Source organism: Gallinula chloropus, assembly GCF_964237585.1.
Source record: "Gallinula chloropus genome assembly, chromosome: 5".
Lineage (NCBI taxonomy): Eukaryota > Metazoa > Chordata > Aves > Gruiformes > Rallidae > Gallinula > Gallinula chloropus.
Genome location: NC_140090.1, coordinates 34,722,832 through 34,732,186, shown reverse-complemented (window position 1 = coordinate 34,732,186; position 9,355 = coordinate 34,722,832).

Below are 9,355 nucleotides of genomic sequence, written 5' to 3'. Positions count from 1 at the left end.
TTCTGGGGTTTTTTCTTTTTTTTTTTTTTTTTTCCTTTCCTTCTTTCTAATTTCTTTCATGATGACCCATGGGAGTATGGCTGTAACTTTAAATACCTTCCAGCACCACCAGCTGAAATGAGGTTAGGGAACAAGGAGAATTAAAATATGCTTCAAAGGGGTACACAGGAGGAATACAAATAGGAACAGATAGCCTGAACTTAATCTTTTATAGTGTCTTTCACAGAGAAGAATATCAGTTCAGGAGGGGCTAGTGCCTGCAAGGGTGGAAGGACACAGCTGCCTCCTTCCTCCTCTGCTTTCCCAAGCCTTTTATGGAGAGACTGCTGTGCTCCAGGGTGGGTAAATGCAGGGTCCTAGGAATTTTTTTTCAGTGCTCTCATCAAAATATATCACCTCAATTCCCACCTCTGCATGGCAAGGAATCCTTCTCTCAGAGCAGGCGTGTGGTCCTAAAAAAGGCTAAAACTAAATTAAAGCCTCAGTTGAAATGGCAGAAACTGGTTGTACCTGCTGATGTTCTCCAGCCCTGTGTGCTCCAGCTGAGCAAAGTGGCAATCTACATGGTGCAAAGCATGCAAAAAACTACATTCTGACTGAAAACTTCACTTCTGCCTTTCCCTGGGGTGGGAAAGCTGTAACAAGAGAAGTTAACAGCTAGGAAAGTGTGTGTTTGCTTCTGTCCCTGTGTTTGCTGAAGGCTTAGAGCAGAGTCAGAGCAAATGCCCTTCGCTCTTGCTGTCATATATCACATATCAAGCTGGCCAACAGGTCACCAGGTTTCTGAAGGAGCTGCTGCCCCATCTCAGGATGAAACCAGTTCTGCATCTTCCAAAGACAGAAATTGCTCAAAGGCAGCCAAAGATTGAAGGAATTGTACAAATACCATGTTTGGGGCCAGGTCTGGAAACACCTAGCGTCAGCAGATCTGCAGGGATTTATGTGAGTGTACTCCAGGGCACGGATCCCTCTGCTTGTATGTCAGTTGGAGAGCTGATCTCTCCCAGGAGAGCTTGTCAAAGCCATTGAGCTATGATCTGGGCAACATCTTCATGGTGGGATGGGAAGGAGTCCACTGGGGTAGTGCCCTGGGACCCCTTGGGTATCCACATGCTCGCCAAGCTTTCAAGCTACAGAAAGCCCTCTAGGATGCTGCTTGCAGTGAGTGATGGTGCTCTGTTTGCCTGGGGGATGCATCCCAGAAACATGCAGGTGACCTGAGCTGACATCTGCCTGAACTGTCCTCCGTTATGTTTGGGAAAGGAACCCAAGTGAAAAATAGCACTTGGTGCACTTAAAGCAGGAAGATAAACTGCTTCGATCAGGTGTGTTTACAGCTTAGTCACAGGTGTCCACGCCGACCGCTTCGTTGCCCACAATTCATGGATTCCTGCACATAAGCCCCTCTTTTCCATGCAAGGCTGTAAGACTAAATGGATGCATTATGTCCTTTCATGTGTTCTGAGAAGATTGCTCTGCTGGGCTAATTCTCATAGCTGAGCAAGGGAAAACCCACTGTTTTCTGTTCACGACATCAGGATCATTGCTGTCCCTCTCTAGCTTGCTCGTCTTTGGTTTTCCTCTCTTTCCAAACTCTCAATTTATCCAACACTCAGTTCACCAAGTGCAGTCAGTCTTTAATGCAAAAGGAATGGAAAAACACCCCAGAAAATAGGGTTTCCATAAGAAGATACAACAGGCAGGAAGGAGAACAAGGTAGTAGAGACCACTCTTCTGGATGATCCTTCTTCAGTGCTGAGAAACACGTTTATTTCGACCTCGATGCTGCTTGGTGACCTGTAGCCCTCCTAGATTTAAACCTCAGGCCCTCGCTGCTGAAGTCCATAGCTGTGTTTGCATGAAGCATTCAAGGAGGAAAAGAGCTTGGTTACCTCTAGCAAGTCCTCCTGCTCAGCGCGGCGCGGCAGGGAGTCAGTCCCACGCTGGCAGTTTTGTCGGTACCGCGTATTTCACAGTAGAGCTGTAGGTTTGCCAGCTGTCAGGGCGCATAGTTTCATGGTTACATCTTACTCTAAATATAGGAAAAGTCTGGTAACTGCTGACGTCAGGCGGTCCTGTTCCCCCTCAGCCCCTCCCCCCCCACCTCATTAACTTTTAAAACCTCCAGGTTTACGATAATAAAAAGTAGGAAACGAGGAGGTGTGAAAGGCAAAGGTACAAAGGTAGCAAACGTGGAACGGCAAACCTCACGTGGGATAAGGATAGTAAAAACTAAGGAAAGAACCTGAAAGCAGGTGATGGGTTGAAAATGGGCTCTGTTATTTATAACCAGTAACATAAACTGTCAGCATTAAGGAAAAGAAAAGGCTGGAGAGGAAAGAAACTGCTGCTCTTATCCCAGAGATGGTCTGAGTGTGTGTTGCTGTTGAGCTTCTTGAGACCTTTGATAGCGCATATGCATAATTGAGAACAAATTAACACTAGCATGCTATGAGTATAGGAGTGAACGCTGTACGATGCTTACCTCTGCACATCCTGCTTGCCCACTGCCTGCCCGCCAGGGTCAGTGCTGGCTTGCAGCTGGGGTTTCCAGCTGGTTCTGTTGTCCATACAGCCTTGGGAAAACTGAGCTGTCAGGGTGCCACTGATGTACCAGGAGCAAGTATTACTGCAAGGATTCTGTGACTGTGGCTGTATGTGACCTCAGAAGTGCATCTGGGATGAAGGGAGCTTATGGGAGTGTATGGGGGCTGCAGGAGAGGTGACTCAGGTCTTGCTTTCCCCTGGCGTGCAGTAGCCCAAGTAGATACGTAGGCTCATTCCTGGGGCTTCCCCGGCTGCATCTCCACCACGCTTCTGGTATCCACACCCGGCAGTAGGATATCACTAAGCACCTCAGCCTGACAGTGGCAGTGGCCAGCTCCAATGCAGCTTCTTGGGTATTTAAGCAGGAGGTAGATTTAAGATGTAGAACTGTTGGAGAGGGTTCAGAGGAGGCCACAAAGATGATCAGAGGGCTGGAGCACCTCCCCTATGAAGAGAGGCTGGGGGAGGTGGGCTTGTTCAGCCTGGAGAAGAGAAGGCTGCGGGGTGACCTCATTTTGCAGCCTTCCAGTCCCTGAAGGGAGCAGAGAAACAGGAGGGGAATAGGCTTGTTAAGAGGGCAGACACTGGCAGGACAAGGGGGATGGAGGGAAGTTGAAAGAGGGAAGGTTTAGATTAGATATTAGGAGGAAGTTCTTTACAGAGGGAGTGGTGAGGTGCTGGAATAGGCTGCCCAGAAAGGTGGTGGATGCCCCACTCCTGGGGGTGTTCAAGGTCAGGTTGGATGGGACCCTGGGCAGCCTTGTGTAGATCCTGGCCTGCAGGTTGGTGGGCTTGCCTGTGGCAGGGGTGTTGGAACTGTATGATCCTTGAGGTCCCTTCCAACCCAGACCAGTCTGTGATTCTATGATTAAGGACACATTAGGCTCTTTGAACCACTCACTGTGCCCAGTATGCTTGCACATACTTTGGGGAAACTCCTTCTTTTCCTGCAAAGCAGGATTTCGAGCATAAGCGGCTTTGACACTTTGCAGATCCTGTAATTCCCCTCTTTTGTCATAGATTTTGGAGGAAGGACACAAACTGCAGACTACGTGATTACCCAGACTTGGGTAATTTCTGTCCTGTATCTTGTCCAAGGAGGAAGAAAGGAAAACTGAAAGTCTTCTTCAAGCAGTTGGGCGAGTTAACGGCAAACAGCACTGTAAAAGCATGTATCTGATTAGTTCAGGACCAGTTGCTATACATTAACCGTCTCCCTGTTCAGCAGATCTGCCAGTTTGTTAATGTTTGGGAAAGCAAAAGGCTGCATCTGCCTTTAATTGGGACAGATAAAATGCAGGCAAGCCAAATTCCTAGGCATGCCTGCACATGTCCTTTGCAGAGCTGTTGTCTCTCTGGGTGATCTCCCTTAAACACAGTCAAAATTATTAAAAGATGCCTTTCCCTTATGTTTTGAAAGATAATTTTGCACTTGAAAAGTGCTACCCACTGCAGCTCAGTGCGCTTCGTTAGCGCGTCTCAAAGTGGTTCACAATGAAGAGTTAAGTATTAGGCAGGGTTAGGATTGTAAAATAAAACCAAACTCTTTTTCTGCCTGGAAATGCTGATTTATCAGAACTGAAGCTGTTTGTGGGAATAGGTATTCCCCTGAATTTAAAAAAAAAAATCCTAAACCCCTCTGTTTTAGCACTGCTTTAAAAGGCACTGCTGCGTTCTAAATTTGAAGCTTTATTTTCTGGATCGAAACAATGCTTTATTTGGCTTATACTAAAAAGCTGGAGAGCATTCAAAAGGAAAAAGAGTCAAAATTTGAAGTGAAACATCTTGAAATTATTATAGCAGAGTCTTTTGGATAATAGCCTTGTGACTGTTGCAGAGATACAAAGTTCTGCTTGAAGACAGATGCAGGAATACCAAGAGCTCAGCAATGCCCCCAGCACGGGAAGAGCACTTTGCCATCCGGCCTCGTGGGTACCACCTCCTCATCCCACACTGGGATGACCGGAAGGGCAGGCAGAGATGGGGCAGGTCTGGGAATAGACACTGAGTTTCACCCTGTCACCCAGATAACACCCTTCCCTCCCCTCCCACTTCATCTCCAAATGGCATACTGGGAACTGCTGACTCAGCAGGTGATGCTGGGCACAATGATCATCCCCCCTGCTTCCCCGCTCCCAGTGTTCCTCTCTCTGGCTCCTAAGAAAGGAATGGAAATAGATGCTTAAAGCTAACCCTGGTCACTTGAGGTAGAGGTATCGAAGGAGGATTTGGTAGAGGGATGAATTCATTCTAAACCCGCCCTCCAGTTGAGTTTCACCGATCTTTTATTGCCCTTTTTAATTTAAAAAATAAGTTTAATCTGTTTTCTTTGGGCCAACCACTCTGTCTTTCATCTAAGTGAAGTAACATGTATGCCAATAACGTTTGCCATGCAAATTGCTCCCGTCATTTTCATCAGGGGAGAGATTCTCTCAAGCAAGAAGGAGGTTGGCTGGGGATGACCTGGTGAGGTCTCCTCCAACCTGAATATTCCCTGTGTTCCCTTGCTCATGAGAAATGGTTTGGACTTTCTTTTCTTCCTCCAGACAAGTACAGGTAAATCCTCTTGTCGAAAAGTCTTCAGCACCCATTCTTGTTATTTTTGAGGCTTCAATGCAGAAGAGGAATGGATGGGCAGCTGGCAGAAGTTTTGTTTTTGACTTCGGTGGTGTCTGGACTTGCCCTGGTGTTTGTGTCTCCAAAGTCTGACTCAAACCCAGTCCAAGCCAATGGAAAGAATCCCAGCATCTTAACAGATATAAAGTTGCTTCTCTTAAAAGGATGAACTTCTGGTAATAGATGGTTTCATAAATACCTCTTCTTTCTGCTCTGCTGGAGAGCCATCATTAACAAGGGTTCTTAATGATGGTTATTTAGTGCTACCCAGATGATGCGCTGGCTGTCTAAATCCATTTATCTTAATGCTGCCAGGGTCCTACTGTGTCAGGGGTGTGCAGAGCCTCCATGGTGTTCTTGTTTCCTAATCCAAGCAAGGCAGAATAGTCCCCTGAATGTACTGCCACTTAGAAAAATAGTTATTCTCCTTAAAGGATAAGGCTTACAGGGAGAGGCGGTGTGGATCGTTAAACCAACCCATAGAAAAGCCTGACAAGCTTTTGGCCTTCCAAGTCTTTGCTTGAGGTGTTTAGGGGCAGACAGAGAGTGGATTTCTCCGTGGCCTCCCTTGTGCAAGGGCAGCTCCCCTCTGGATGCGTCCATGAGGTCTGGGATTTGTAAGGCAAAGAAACGTTTCTGATAATCCATAACTCCCCTAACAAGGGCTCCCCATGCACAAAATGGTTGGTTGTCTTCAAAGAGATGCTTTTGGAGAGCTATTCCGTGGCACATCACTCACAATTACAGATCCTTGTGAGATGAGAGAGACATATGCCACCCCTTCAGGAAGAGCGCGGAAGCCTCAGAGTTTCTACATCAGAAATGATGGAAACAGAGCGGTTTGAAATGGTAATTTTTCCTATAGCTGGAATGCAAAAGATGGCAGTTCTCTTTCCCGTGTTCCTTCCCATTATTTGTCGGAATTTACAGTACAACGTACATCCAAAGCTGGATTCCTTTCAGGCCACTGCCTCCCATCTCCTTGGCCTGCTGCAGATCCAGCCTTTACCAAACCCCTGCGCTGCCACCTTCTGCCTGTCCTACAGATCGCAGCTCAACTAACACGGGCATCTTTTAATTTATTTTATTTTTTTATCCTGCCAAATTCTTGCTGTATGTCCTAGGAAAATTTGGAATGCAAAGGAGAAACTGCATGTGCACGCACCCAAACAAATCTGGTCTGCAAATTTATTTTCTCCATTACAGATATCTAATTCCTGGCTTTCATTTAGAGGAAGGGAACCCTCTGGTGTTGCTTCCCACAACCCAAGAAACCCTGGAATACTTTGCCCAGCCTCTGTTAACCCAACATATCGGCCAACAATGAGGCACAAGCATCTTTCCAGGTCTGCTCCACATCCTCACTGATGCAAGCAATGTCTGAAAGGGTTAAGGTGCTGGTGGAAGACAAAGCTTAGGCTGTCAGTGGGTATAAATCAGGATTCCACATTTTGGAGAAGCCACCTGGTCTGTAGGCAGTGGTTATCTGTTACGAGTTATCATGTGAGCTGCTCTACTTGCATCTGCTGCAGCTTAGGAAAAGGAAACCCAAGTGGCACATGGATGGATGGATGGATGGATGGATGGATGGATGGATGGATGGATGGATGGATGGATGGGTGGATGGATGAAAAATGTCCTTTTTTTCCTTCTTCTTATTTCTTTCCAGTTGAAATATTAGTTAAGTCAGTTTGAGGAATTAAAAAAAATAATCTGGAAGCTAAGCAAACCCAGATGTACTTTAAACCCTCTTGCACGGTTCATTTTTAATAATTCTCAGTATTTTTTTCTTACCCAGCCAAGGAAAGGGTGCCAAAGTCACCCTCTGCTAAGGAAAAGAAATGTTCTTTGTGAAGATGCTAATTCCTGCAGCAGCCAGTCCCATAGCAAGCTGCACTTCCCAGCAGGAGCAGGGTCCCTGTCCCCAGCCCTGCAAACCTTTGAAAGGGAGACGGGCTCACCGCTGTCTCCTGGAAAGTGCCAGAGTGCTTATTAAATACCTAAACCCCAGCCTTTAAGAGAAAGCCAGTTCTCTCGGCCGTGAGAGACTTGATGCATGTGAGAAAAGGTTGGGAAATGTTTCCCTTGGCGGTGTGGACGGGATTTCCCTCTGCACGCTGCGGCATGGCTGAGGGAAGAGTGGCATCTGGTGTTCACCGAACTGCCTTACAGCCACCGCTTCCCAAGTGGGCTGTGCTGGTGTGGGTAGGGGTTTGGCTCCTGGCTTGATGGTACCAAGTGGCACCTGAGACTTGTAGGACATCAGAGACATCCATACAAGCGCCCAGGCGTGATACAGGTTATATAGGAGGTTGAAGCCCTTGGGCAACCTTGTGTAGATCCAGGCCTGGAGGTTGGTGGCCCTGCCTGTGGCAGGGGGGTTAGAACTCTCTGATCCTTGGGGTACCTTCCAACCCAGACCAGTCTGTGATTCTGTGATTCTGTGAATGGCAGCTAGAGGTCTGGTGGTGCAGCACAGGAGAGGAACCCAAACCTGCTTCTAGTGAACAAGGTAATGGCTCTTGTTGGGGGAAGAATTTTTCCCCCATGCAGGACAGCAGTGACGCTGCAGCATCGCCAGGATGCCTCTCACTCAGATGCTATTTTAATTTTATCTATTTTACGAAATCTTCACTCCATCCTTCTCAATAGAGAGGAATTTGCTGCCTATTGAGGTGCCCGGGTCCATTTGGTGAGGGAGCCTGCCTACTCAGGGACCTATGTCCCTCAGGCTGTGCCACAACAGTTCCTGGGCATGATGCTTGACTGTGTCTGACTTGGTTTTACCATCTGAATCTTTCCTCAGTCTAGTCTCACATTCTCAATTTGCAACCACAAGCGCTGCTCAAGAGCCTTTCTCCTGCCAGGGAGTTTTAACTTGCCCAAAGCCTGGGATGAATTTAATCGGGAGATGGTTAGTTGTGTTTCTTCATCCTGTTCTTACCTTGAAACAGGATAGTCCCACTGCATCTGCTGTAACTTCTCTGTTGTTAGAACCTAAATGTGTCTTTTAAACACCTCTGGCTGGCCAGTATTGGTGGGCAACCGGGCTATGTCCGAATCTTGTGAGCATGTGCCATACTGTGTCCTCTGCTGCTGGTCCCTAGGACACAGCCTGGTGAAAAAACACCAACTAAGTTGCGTTTCCTTCTCCTGGAACGAGAGGAAGCCCAAATCTTAACCAAAGAAAAGCTCAAGATGTGTATCTCCCCAGTCATTTCTATGCAAATTAGGAAGAGCAGATCGCCCTCTTCCCATTTGGTCAACTGAAATCCAGTTTGTTGAGTGGGTGAAAAGCAGAGTGTTTCCTACTGAGGTGGACAGGAGGACACACATGAGCTTGGACCTCTGTGGAAACAATTTCTGCTGGTTTCTGTAACTTTTCAAGTGGCAGGTTTTTAGAAGTTTCTCGTACATGACCATAGGCTGCTTTGGGGTATTTGCAGGTTACCCTGTGACCAGTTTGACACTGAGTGATCTTTTTCTGTCCATCCTCCGATTGGTATGTGAGCCCATGCTCAAGCCCTTGGCCCTTGTTACTCCCCTCTGCTGTGCAGCAGTGAGCAGCTTCAGTTAATACGTGCTCTTCACCAGGGCTGTGCTCAGAGAGCCAGCGCTTCCTGGGCACAGGGCCTTACTTTGGTAGCCAAACTCATTCAGAGATCCTCATTATTGTCTCTTTTGGGCAGTTTGCGGCTTAGTAAGTTACAACAGATTGCATCTTGCTGACATCAGAACCAGTTTCACAGCTATGAGTGACAGCAAGGGGTGTTTCTGTGAAGGTGCTGCTCAACGGAACCCTGGGTTGTACAGATACGCAGCGAACAAGCCATCTCCTCACCCATGAGATTCAGAAACTCATCAGGTGGCTTCACATAAGGTGTAACACTATGAAGTGATAACATCCCACGAGCTGGCTTTTGGGCAGTGTCCTGTGCTTTGGTGCGGGGAGCAGAGTCTCTCTGTTCCACAAGTGTTTATTCAAACCCAACCCTGCACTGAAGTTTATTTTCTATAAAAACATGGGAGGGCTTCCAAACTGCAGCTGGGGGTTGGACTTGGTGAGCTCTTGAGATCCTTTCCAACCCCTACAATTCTGTGAAAAATTCTGTGAAATTCATCTTAAAAAAATCAATCATCAATCAATGGGAACAGGGCACTTAACTCCAAATCCCACCAAAATGAAATTCAA